The sequence below is a fragment of the Anabrus simplex genome, chromosome 1 (genome assembly GCF_040414725.1).
Source record: "Anabrus simplex isolate iqAnaSimp1 chromosome 1, ASM4041472v1, whole genome shotgun sequence".
NCBI lineage: Eukaryota > Metazoa > Arthropoda > Insecta > Orthoptera > Tettigoniidae > Anabrus > Anabrus simplex.
The window spans coordinates 1,532,856,670-1,532,869,908 of NC_090265.1; positions in this window are offsets into that span (position 1 = coordinate 1,532,856,670).

The window sequence follows — 13,239 nt, forward strand, 5'->3', positions numbered from 1 at the left end:
TATATCATCATAAATGGGGTTAAAAGTCAAGTTGTGAGTTTCACAAATAGGAAAAATTCCCCTCAGTTTTAATTACTTGCGTTGATGGGGTGAAATTTCCTTTTGGGGATCATTGTAAGTACGAGGGTGTTAATGTAAGGAAAGATCTTCATTGGGGTAATCGCATAAATGGGATTGTAAATAAAGGATACAGATCTCTGCACATGGTTATCAGAGTATTTAGGGGTTGTAATGATATAAAGGAGACGGCATAAAAGTCTCTGGTTAAACCCCAATACTGAAGTATGGTTACAGTGCATGGGACCCTCACGTAATTACTTTATTCAAGAACTGGAAAAAGGATAAAGAAAAGCAGCTCAATTTTTTCTGGGTGATTTCCGACAAAGGAGTAGCGTTACAAAAATGTTATAAAGTTTGGGCTTGGAGGACTTGGGAGAAAGGAGACGAGCTGCTCGACTAAGTGGTATGTTCCGAGCTGTCAGTGGAGAGATGGCGTGGAATTACATTAGTGGAAGAATAAATTTGAGTAGTATCTTTATGCGTCTGAAAGATCACAATATGAAGATAAATTTGGAATTCGAGAGAACAAATTGGGGCAAATATTCGTTTATAAGAAGGGGAGTTAGGTATTGAAATAACTTTCCACGGGAGATGCTAAAAAATTTTCAATTTATTTGCAATCATTTAAGAAAGGGCCAGGAAAACAACAGATAGGGAATCTGCCACATGGGCGACTGCCCTAAATGCAGATCAGTAGTGACTGAAATTGCAGGCTCGGTCGGAAATCGAACCCAGTTGCTGCCTGAACTAAAGACTAGTATGCTTACCATTTATCCAAGAAGCCGGGAAAGCTTGTAATTGTCAGTAGTTATTATTTTCATTATTTAATTTACGAGGAACACGAATGCTGCTAGCTCCGTCTAAATGCACTTCCATCCTCAATGATGCAGTTGTAAGCCTACTGTTCATGGCTGGGTTCGGTGGAATTTCAGGATGTTTATATGCGATAATTCTTTGTCGTTGGCTTCGGGTACATCAAAAAAACTCCTCCGAGACAATAACCCCATATCTCTTAAGATCAACAGCAATTGCAGAGACGTTAGAAAATGATTACTTTCTTACTTACTTTTTTACTAGTGGATTTACGTCGCACCGACACATATAGGTCTTATGGCGACGATGGGATAGAAAAGGGCTAGGAGATGGAAGGAAGCGGCCGTGGCGTTAATTGAGGTACAGCCCCAGCATTTGCCTGGCTTTACGTCGCACCGACACAGATAGGTCTTATGGTGACGATGGGATAGGAAATGGCTAGGAGATGGAAGGAAGCGGCCGTGGCCATAATTGAGGTACAGCCCCAGCATTTGCCTGGTGTGAAAATGGGAAGCCACGGAAAACCATCTTAAGGGCTGCCGACAGTGGAATTCGAACCGACTCTCTCAGGGAAGCACTTACTTACTTACTTACTGAGCCCATATATTACGAGAAGTAGTATGTCAAACAAAAAATATTTTTTAGTATTTTGAATACATTTTCAAATATCATATACACATGTACTTGCAAAATTCGTAGTTTTTATAAAAGACATAAGCGCTATTCTTGCATTATGGATGAATTCGGTTTCTTTAACCATTTTTTCGGTTTAGCAGGAATATTTGAAGTGGTTTGATTTAGTGAAATCCAGTATCACTGCCAACACATTTCTGTGCAAAATATACCCCGTCAGTGTATATTTTTGAAGATTGAAGTACCAGTTTTAGTGCTGTAAAAATATTGTCGTTTCTGTTGGGAGAGAGGATGGTTGCCTAGTTTTACTTCCTCTTAAAACAACAATCGCCACCACCACTAATCACCCGACCCTGGAAAATCAAATAAAATTCACCGAGCTACAGCTCTGAAGGTCCTTGACCTACCAAGCGACTGCTGCTCAGCCTTAAGGGCTGAAAATTTGCAAGTGACACGTGATCAGTGGGACAAATCCCCTTAGCTTTCTGGACCGGACTAGGAACATTGCATATTAGTTTTATTTGAATATAAACATATTCGGTTAAACGGTACTCTGCCGGCCTAAGTGGCTAAGACGGTTGAGGCGGTGCATTCCGATCCCAACTTGGCAGGTCCAATCCTGGATCAGTCCGGTGGTATTTGAAGGTGTTCAAATACGTCAACTCCTTGTCTGTAGCTTACTGGCACATAAAAGAACTCTTGAGAGACTACATTCCGGCAACTCGGAGTCTTCAAAAACCGTAAAAAAATTGTTAGTGGGACGTTAAGCCAATAATATTATTATTACTATCAAATCCTACTGTCAGGAAGGGAATATACACCCTAGAATTTGAATGTTGGAACTCTGGAACACTCTTTCCGGTCCTAAAGCTTGAGCCAATAGGTATTTGTCATTTCCAGTAGAAGTATATTTGGAGAAGTTATAATGAATACAAAGGCAAGTAAGTTCTAATTTACTGATATTACTGAGCAGCGACTCAGGAATGTGAGAATCAAATAATCTTATTGACTTTACGTCCTACTAACAGCATTTTGCGGTTTTCGGAGGCGCCGAGGCGCCGGAATTTAATCCCGCAGGAGTTCTTTTACGTGCCAGTAAATCTGCTGACACGAGGCTGACGTAATTGAGCACCTTCAAATACAACCGGACTGAGCCAGGATCGAATGTGCCATGTTGGGGTCAGAAGGCCAGCGCTTCAACCATCTGAGCCACTCAGCCCGGCCTGTGAATCAAGCATCAGGACTTGTTCTAAAAAGTGCCACACTAATATACGAACTTAATTTTAAATATTGTACGTTCCCTTGTAGAAAAATAATGACCTTTCGATTCTAGCGAAACGGATGATGAAGAGTCGTGTTTCAGCAACCAGGGCGAATCCTGCTGGGATTTGGACAGAAGGTTGCGATCTCTTCTTATCAGCGGCCTAAAACCTCCCCCAATTACGAGGAAACAAGCAACTACGCCTTCATCCCTGACAGGCAAGGAGATTAAATACAGGACAGATGAAAAAGAAGCGTGAGAAAAAGAGCGCTATATGACACTCGAAAAGCGGGAAAGAGATAACTCCTTGAAACTCTATAATGTACAAAAGTTGATAGCGCCAATTGTTAGATGTTTTGACGCATTTTAACTGGTCTTAGCTTAGCAGTGAGGATTCGGAAGGGTATTCTTAATCCTTTCAAGTCTCTGAAGTCCATGTTGCAGTTTGTTTTCAGATCAAGTGTGTTTATTTTAAATAAAGAATGTTTTAGTAGCTTACTGAAGTGCATCGTCATGTTATACTTCGGAATAGTTATTTTGTGGACATTACTTTTTCTACAGTATTGCCTGACATTTAGAATTCACGACTCTAGAAGGAATTTTTTTCTAATAATTTTTATATTGAAGCAAGATTGTTTCACTTTACGCACGAAAGTAAACAGCATGATGGGGATGTTCCAAAGAATATTTACAATTAAAAATTAGGCATATTTAGAAGTACAACCATAATCCAAACATTTTCTGAGGTTACATGATATTGTGCTGTTGCTACCCGCCGGGTTTTTTGGACGTATCGTGACCATTTCGTAACAGAACACCTATATTCCTCTGTTATGAATTACTGAAGTTTAGCCAGTTTCACAAAAACAACCACAGTCAAGACACTTGTTAAAAAATGTCCCTAAAGAAAGTGAATTCGCCAATGGAAATAAAAGGAGAATAATTTACAGGAATATCAAATAACTATGTACTGTAATGATACACCACAAATATGCTTGTCCGTAGAAGAATATCTACATAAGACAACAGAATTGTCTTCCAAATTTTATTTGAAGCACGTTACGGAGACAGCGCTGGCACGGACCAGATTTCGAGATGGGCCGAGACTAGGTGCGTTCTTGAAAAATCCCACTAACAAGGAATATAACCTTAAACTTTCGCCTCAAATTGATCTCCAGACTGGCACAGATGTTGATGAGAGCGATAACAATACTGTGGGGAAGATATAGTCAGTGGATAGTGAAACTTGGAAAGAAATACGGTGATACTTGTGATTGAAGAAGAGTTATATTTTAAAAAAATACTTTGATGATTATTCATTGTGTACAATGTGAACACTTACATATTCAATTTAATGTATGGTTTAGGTCAATAAATTTGTATGGAATTGTCTTAGGTTACTCACTTTTATGTATTACGTTTCTGCTAGTTATCGTCCTAAAGGGCTTAGATTTAAAATCCATTCTTTCCAACGTATATAACAGCCAGTGAGAAATGCAAACTACCTGGCGAGTTGGCCGTGTGGTTAGGGTCGCGCAGCTGTGAGCTTGCATCCGGGAGATAGTTGGTTCGAACCCCACTGTCGGCAGCTCTGAAGATGGTTTTCCGTGGTTTCCCATTTTCACACCAGGCAAATGCTGGGGCTGTACCTTAATTAAGGCCACGGCCGATTCCTTCTCACTCCTAGGCTTTTCCTATCCCATCGTCGCCATAAGACCTATCTGTGTCGGTGCGACGTAAAACAAATAACAAAAAAAAAATAGCAATTTGGTACAAACGTAACACTGTCCATAGAAACATAATGAAAAGAAAAATAATTGGAAAACCTATTTGTAGAATACATAAAGGTTCTGCGCTCACCTGAAAAATGTGGTAATTGGATTGTGGCTATACTTGTGAAAAAACCCAGCACGTTTAAAAAATGTTTTCCCTTGTTATACTATCGGTCCTCGTCTGCGAACCATGTGACCTTGCCGCGGTGGGGAGGCTTGCGTGTCCCAATGATGCAGGTAGCCTAGCCGCAGGTGCAACCATATCGGATGGGTATCTGTTGAGAGACCAGACTAACGAATGGTTCATCGAAAGTGGGGTAGCAGCCTTTCGGTAGTTGCAAGGGCGGCAGTCTAGATGATTGACAGATACGGCCTTGTAATAATACTCAACATGTCTTAGCTGTGTTGATACTGCTACACCGCTGAAAGCAACGGGAAACTACAGCCGTAACTACCTCCCGAGGACATGCAGCTCTCACTGTATGAATGATGTACTGATAATGGCTTCCTCTCGGATAAAATATTCCGGAGGCAAACTAGTCCCCTATTCGGATCTCCGGGTGGGGACTACACGAGACGGGGCGATCATCAGGAAGATGGATACTGACATTCTGCGAGACGGAGCGTGGAATGTTAGAAGTTTGAATCGTTGTGGTAGGTTAGAGAATCTGAAAAGGGAGATGGATAGCCTAAAGTTAGATGTAGTTGGTATAAGTGAAGTACGTTGACAGGAAGAACAAGATTTTTGGTCAGGCAACTACCGAATTATCAACACAAAATCAAACAGGGGAGAGGCAAGAGTTGGTTTAATAATGAATAAGAAAATAGGGCAGCGGGTAAGCTACTACAACCACCATAGTGAAAGAAATATTGTCGTCAAGATAGACACCAAACCAATGCCCACCACAATAGTACAGATCTATATGCCTACTAGTTCAGCGGATGACGAAGAAATCGAAAGAATATATGAGGAGATAGAATATTTAATACAATATGTAAAAGGTGACGAGGATCTAATTGTGATAGGAGACTGGAATGCAGTAGTAGGCCAAGGAAAAGAAGGTAGTACAGTAGGAGAAAATGGATTGGGACAAAGGAATGAAAGAGGAATTCGGCTGGTTGAGTTCCGCACTGATGATAATTTAGTCCTTGCCAATACTTGGTTCAAACACCACAAACGACGGCCGTATACGAGGACGAGACCTGGAGACGCTGGAAGGTATCAAATAGACTTCATTATGATTAGGCAGAGATTCAGAAACCAGGTGTTGGATTGCAAAAGTTTCCCAGGAGCAGGCGTGGCCTCTGACCACAACTTGTTGGTCATGAAATGCCATCTGAAGCTGAAGAAATTGAAGAAAGGAAATAATGCAAAAAGATGGGATCTAGACAAGTTGAAAGAAAATAGTGTGAGGGATTGTTTCAAGGAACATGTTGCACAAGGACTAAATGAAAAGGCTGAAGGAAACACTATAGAGTGTGACCGTTCACAACATCACCTATGGTATGTCATGATATCCAGGAGATGAAATATGCCGTTTTCCGCGTCATTCTACGATAAAAACTGCCCAAGTTAGAATTTTTCTGCCCGCACCAGGACTCGATTTGCAGTATCCAGAGTCGCGCGACCGAGCTCTAGTTGCTGGTAATTAGCAGCAAGGCGGTGCAAGAGCGCTTGTACTCGAAGTTTTCTCACTCCAACCACGAGCGAGATGAAGGAGACACGTTATCACGTGACAGAGAATCTAGGTCACTAGCTGAGCCCAGAGAGTATATCCAACGTGAAAACTAACATTATACCCTGTTTTCCTCGCTCATCCACCACTGCCAACTTATCGCGTTCAGCTGTTTTATTTCTGTTAATATTTATAAATCGCAAAATACCCAATGGATAATTAAGCGCAAACATTCATTTGAATCAGGGAATTTTACGCATAATTATGAGACCGAAAAGTGCTCTACTTAACTGACAGAGCGGTAACTACGCTGTAAACAAGGGCGCATCTTAATGACTAACAGATGTTGGACCCTAACCGTGACAGTGAACACACCGATCTCTGCACATGGTTATGAGGGTGTTTAGGGGTTGTAGTAAGGATGTAAAGGAGAGTGCATATAAGTCTCTGGTAAGACCCCAACTAGAGTATGGTTCCAGTGTATGGGACCCTCACCAGGATTACCTGATTCAAGAACTGGAAAAAATCCAAAGAAAAGCAGCTCGATTTGTTCTGGGTGATTTCCGACAAAAGAGTAGCGTTACAAAAATGTTGCAATGTTTGGGTTGGGAAGAATTGAGAGAAAGAAGAAGAGCTGCTCGACTAAGTGGTATGTTCCGAGCTGTCAGCGGAGAGATGGCGTGGAATGACATTAGTAGACGAATAGGTTTGAATGGCGTCTATAAAAGTAGGAAAGATCACACTATGAAGGTAAAGTTGGAATTCAAGAGGACAAACTCGGGCAAATATTCATTTATAGGAAGGGGAGTTAGGGATTGGAATAACTTACCAAGGGAGATGTTCAATAAATTTCCAATTTCTTTGAAATCATTTCGGAAAAGGCTAGGAAAGCAACAGATAGGGAATCTGCCACCTGGGCGACTGCCCTAAATGCAGATCAGTATTGATTGATTGATTGAAGGAATCTCCTGTGCTCGTCATCATTCACCGCCAGAGACAAAAGGACGCTTTTGAGATTGCTTGAGAATCTACGAAGCTATTTCAAAAACAGTCACTGAGTGGAGATGGGAATACAGGAGCTACATTTTGATACCCTGTTCGTTACTCTAGGTTGCATATTAACGGACCAATGTGTGAGAAAGGGTTGCATTTTTCCCCCACCCTCAGCATTCGGGTCTCTAGCGTAGCGCGCCTATATATTCAAGAGCTGAGAAGGAGACACTACCCAGTGCATTTTCTGTGTAGCGCCAGTACGGTAGTATTTCGTCGTGGTTTGTGTGTGAGTCGTTTGTGAAGAAATAATCTTGTAAATTGAGCAGTGTAATGCAGTGATTCATTAAAGCCTGTGAACATCTGCGAAAATACCCACAATCTAAGTAAGCTTTTTGCAAGTACAGTGTGTCGCTAATTAATATAGTAGGAGCAGCACGAAACCGTAATGACCGCTGTCCGTGTGTCGAAGAGGTCGTGCGTCGAGCCTCATATGTGCCTATACTAGTACGGCTCAATTAACCTCAATAGCCAGGTATCTCAGTGCGTGGAGTTGTGTGTGTATTCTCGACATAAATGAGAGATACAAAGAAAGTGCGTGAACGGCTCTGTGTCGGCATAATTAAGGGTAGTGTCACGTCTATAAATCCATAATGCAGTTGAGAGCCTGACTTACGCATGACTAGGCGAAATAGAATATGCTTGAAGTGTGGTCGTGTGAGACGAGAAATTTTAACCCAGTAGTGGCCTAACCAGTGACATTCTTTATTCAGGACCTAGAATAGCTGTATGCTGTTTATAAAAGAATAGGTACATGAGAAGGGAGCAGTGTCGGGCTACAGAGACAATACCGGCATTGGGTTGGAATGCTCGTGCTATTGAGCAGATCCAACCATATATTCAAATTGTGATGTGTAATAAACTAACGCATTCACTTGAGATATTTTCCCCTCATTTACATGTCTACGAGAACGCCGGAGTGAACGCCGACGTCCAGCTGAATGCCAGAATTTTGCCTGTATATTAGAGAGAGCCAGACGCATAGCTGTCTTCGCCTGGTGTAGCAGAGTACGTCGAGAACGTCATACCAGATCAAGCCGTCATGTTCGTGTTTTGCCGGGAGGTCATCAAAGGTCTTCACATCGCCGATGACGTAATGCAAGCAGCTTAAGCCCATGGTGTGCCCTCCTGTAAAGCTGTGAACGTGGTATCCAGAAGGCTGAGTACATTTCCAAGTATTTATATCTTTGAAGGTCGTGTCCCATTGTAAATATGTAGATTTTCCACTTAGATGTAATGTAGACTGCAAGCACGCCATTTCAGAGGGATAATAATTATAATTTCATTTTTATTTGAGTCTTTTATAGAATACTTTCATCATGGTTTTGGGACGACCATATTTTACTTCCATCCTTGTATAAGGGTTCGATAATGCATGACGTAATTATAAGGACCTTGGCTTAGTTAAGTGTGAAGCGCTGTCAAGTAGAGAAGGCTTAAATATTCTGTAAAAATGACTCCAATTATCGTCTTTCCATAGCATATACGAGTCATCAAGATTTTTCAGTAATTAATTTTTTTTTGTGCGCTTCACCTGGTAGAGATCCCTCCTAATTAGTAACTAAGGCACCTGGAACAAGGCATCGAGACAGTGGGTATCTTACATCGTTAATTAATTAGTTCGCGAATGCGCAAGTTAATTCGGACCCTGGTGGCAGGAGATCATCATTAGATCTGCATCGTGGTCAATGTACCGAGAGGAAATGAGATGGCTGAACAGGCTGTAGCCATAATATATAGTGTGAAATGAAAATGTGAAGTTCCCTTGGAATCTGTCATTAAGATACGCGAGGTGCATATCGCGATGTGAATATGTTGAGTACGGCCGGATGTAGGGCCGAGATTTGTTGTGATGCCATTGTGGGCAGTATTGAAAGAAGTGAATAGATTATTTGCCGTGAAATAACTGTCTGGGAAGTGCTTGGCAGGCCGGCCCTTGAAAGTGTGTCACGGGCAGTTAACAGCTGGAGTTTTATGAGCCCCTTTAAACGGGGGAGTGAAGGCGTTTTCTTCAGTGAAATAGAACAGATACAAGTAGCGAGTTTCTTTCCTTTCGGCACAGAGATTACGTGTGTTAATTTAAATAGAGCCAACGTCGCAGAGATTCCAAATGAGCATTAAAGGAAGGATCCCTCCAATTTATTTCTTTAATTATTCACAGCGTGTAGGGAATTCCAGGTCAGATATACCCTGTCTCAGAAGGTCCTGAGTTCATTGCAGGAGACAGTAAAGCTTACTGTCACAAGCGGCAGGTGAATAAGGCCACCTGTAATCCATTGTGTGTATGTGAAATGTATATATTCTTGTCCATTTGTTGCAGGTAGTGCTATAATACTTTGTTTATGATGTCTGGTATTGAAGTCGCTAAATGCTTGTCCATAGGTAACATCGTTGGGTAAATAATGTCCTGATATATGTGTTGATAAAATCCTAATGAAATGAGCGTGTTTATTATACTGCATATTTGGCAACGTTTAACTTAAGGAAGGGTTGTAACGCGACTTTCAAAGGATTGGGAGTGTAAATTGCCTATTTCAGTTCATACGATACTAGCAAACTTATATCATAATTTGATGCAAATTGAATATATTAATTCTTGGCAGGTAAACAGATTTACAGCGGGGTGTGTCCATAATGATTAAATATGTGTGTGATTTAATATTAGTGTAGAGTGAAATAATTAGAGAGAAAACGCCTAAGTCTGAGGTAGTGTAATAGTTCGAGAGGGAACGCCTTCTTAAGTTTGAATACTTAAACGTATAATGAAGTGTAGAAAAAGACTACCGAACATTTAAACGTCAAGATCACCCAAGTTACTGTATGTAAGGTGTTTGTATGGCATACCCATGTAAATAATGTGTTTCACTAGTATAAGTAAAAATTTGTTATACAAGATATTGTCTCTTTTCTCATTAGTAATGAAATGGTATTCCTCTCATAATTAACTTTTCCCCCTACTATAGAGACTATTACTAAAGAACTTATCGCCCCATCGGACAGTCCATAGACCCGAAAATGCGATACCGGCTCGGCTAGCGAATTATTCTAGTAGGGGAGGGTGAGGCTTCGATAAACCGGGCTGAGTTCGAGGCTCACCGATGGTGCTCCATTCTAACGTCATATTTATGAACAATGGTAACTGGTTCATGTACTGATGCCTTGGAAAGGTACAAGAGGAAGAGTGGAGAGTAATGAAAAATGAAGTCAGTAGGGCTGCTGAAGAAAGGAAGGAAGAAAAGATCAACTAAGAATCAGTGGATAATTCAGGAGATACTAGACCAGATTGATAAACGACGACAATACAAGAATGCTAGAAATGAAGAGGGCAGAAAAGAATACAGGCGATTAAAGAATGAAGTGGATAGAAAGTGCAAGGTAGCTAAGGAAGAATGGCTGAAGGAGAAGTGGAAGTATGTCGAAGGTTGTATGGTTGTAGGAAAGGTAGATGCTGCATACAGGAAAATCAAGGAAACCTTTGGAGAAAGGAAATCTAGGTGTATGAATATTAAGAGCTCAGATGGAAAGCCACTTCTAGGGAAAGAAGACAAAGCAGAAAGATGGCAGGAGCATGTCCAACAGTTGTATCAAGGTAAAGATGTAGATAATTTGGTTCTGGAACATGAAGAGGCTGTTGACGCTGATGAAATGAGAGACCCAATTTTGAGGTCAGAGTTTGACAGAGCTGTGAGGAACAAGGAACCTGGAATTGATGACATTCCCTCTGAATTACTGACCGCCTTAGGAGAAACCAGCATGGTAAGATTATTTCGTTTAGTGTGCAAGATGCATGAGACAGGAGAGGTCCAATCTGATTTTCGGCAGAATGTTGTTATACCTATTCCCAAGAAAGCCGGTGCTGACAGGTGTGAAAACTACCGCACCATTAGTTTAGTATCTCATGCTTTAACACGTATTATTTACAGAAGAATGGAAAAACAAGTTGAAGCTGAGTTGGAAGAAGATCAATTTGGCTTCAGATGAAATGTAGGAACACGTGAATCAATCCTGACTTTACGTCTGATCTTAGAGGATCGAATCAAGAAGGAGACGCCCACGTACATGGCATTCGTAGATCTAGAAAAGGCATTCGATAATGTTGATTGAACCAAGTTATTTATGATTCTGAAGATGATAGGGATCAGATACCGAGAACGAAGAATTATCTACAATCTGTATAAAAATCAGTCTGCAGTGATAAGAATCGAGGGGTTTGAAAAAGAAGCAGCAATCCAGAACTGAGTGAAGCAAGGCTGCAGTTTGTCCCCTCTCCTTTTCAATGTTTACATAGAACAGGCAGTAACTTAACGGAAATCAAAGAGGAATTTGGGAAGGGAATCACTGTCCAAGGAGAGGAAAACAAAACCTTGAGATTTGCTGATGATATTGTTATTTTATCTGCGACTGCAGAAGATCTCAAGAAGTTGCTGAATGGTATGGATGAAGTCTTGGGTAAGGAGTAAAAGATGAAAATAAATAAGTCCAAAACAAAAGTAATGGAGTGCAGTCGAACGAAGGCAGGTTATATAGGAAATATTAGATTAGGAAATGAAGTCTTAAAGGAAGTGGATGAATATTGTTACTTGGGTTGTAAAATAACTAACGATGGCAGAAGTAAAGAGGACATAAAATGCAGACTAGCACAAGTAAGGAAGAGCTTTCTTAAGAAAAGAAATTTGCTGACTTCAAACATTGATATCGGAATTAGAAAGATGTTTTTGAAGACTTTCGTGTGGAGCGTGGCATTGTATGGAAGTGAAACATGGACGATAACTAGCTCAGAAAGAAAGAGAATAGAAGCTTTTGAAATGTGGTGTTACAGAAGAATGCTGAAGGTGACATGGATAGATCGAATCACGACTGAAGAGATACTGAATCGAATTGGTGAGAGGAGATCGATTTGGCTAAATTTGACGAGAAGAAGGGATAGAATGATAGGACACATCTTACGACACCCAGGATATGTTCAGTTGGTTTTTGAAGGAAGTATAGGTGGTTAGAACGGTAGGGGTAGACCAAGGTATGAATATGACAAGCAGATTAGAGCAGATGTAGGATGCAATAGTTACATAGAAATGAAAAGGTTAGCAGGGGATAGGGTGGAATGGAGGGCTGCATCAAACCAGTCTATGGACTGATGACTCAAACAAAACAACATACTATCAGTGGATTTATTCTGAAATTGAATGCATTTATCGGCTGTATCTTTTCCACGGAAAATCACAGGATGAAATACCCTTTGCATAACTCATATTTTCTTCCTTTCATTACATTCACTCAGTGGCTTTACAGTTGGTTTGAGAGGAAGTCCAAGTTTTGATGCTCCCTTTATCCAGGAATAAGAAACTCTATAAACCTCACATGGGCAACAGCGTCCTTGTCAAATATTTGACAATTTTAATCCATTACTTTTCTCTTGCAAGAAATCCAACAATACACATCAGATGCACCTCATAAATTATTTAAAGTGTACCATGAAACATGGCCTGAAATAACCGATAACGTTTGAGTGTAAGAATCATACACTGACTGACAGAGCAAATGCAACACCAAGAAGGAGAGGTTCGAAAGGGATGAAAGTTGGGGAAAAAACAGAGATGGCACGGACGAATAATTGATGTTTATTTCAAACCGATATGCAGGTTACACAATGCGCACGGCATCGAATCAGTAGGATGTAGGACCACCGCGAGCGGCGATGCACGCAGAAACACGTCGAAGTAACGGGTCAATAAGAGTGCGGATGGTGTCCTGAGGGATGGTTCTCCATTCTCTGTCAACCATTTGCCACAGTTGGTCGTCCGTACGAGGCTGGGGCAGAGTTTGCAAACGGCGTCCAATGAGATCCCACACGTGTTCGATTGGTGAGAGATCCGGAGAGTACGCTGGCCACGGAAGCATCTGTACACCTCGTAGAGCCTGTTGGGAGATGCGAGCAGTGTGTGGGCGGGCAATATCCTGCTGAAACAGAGCATTG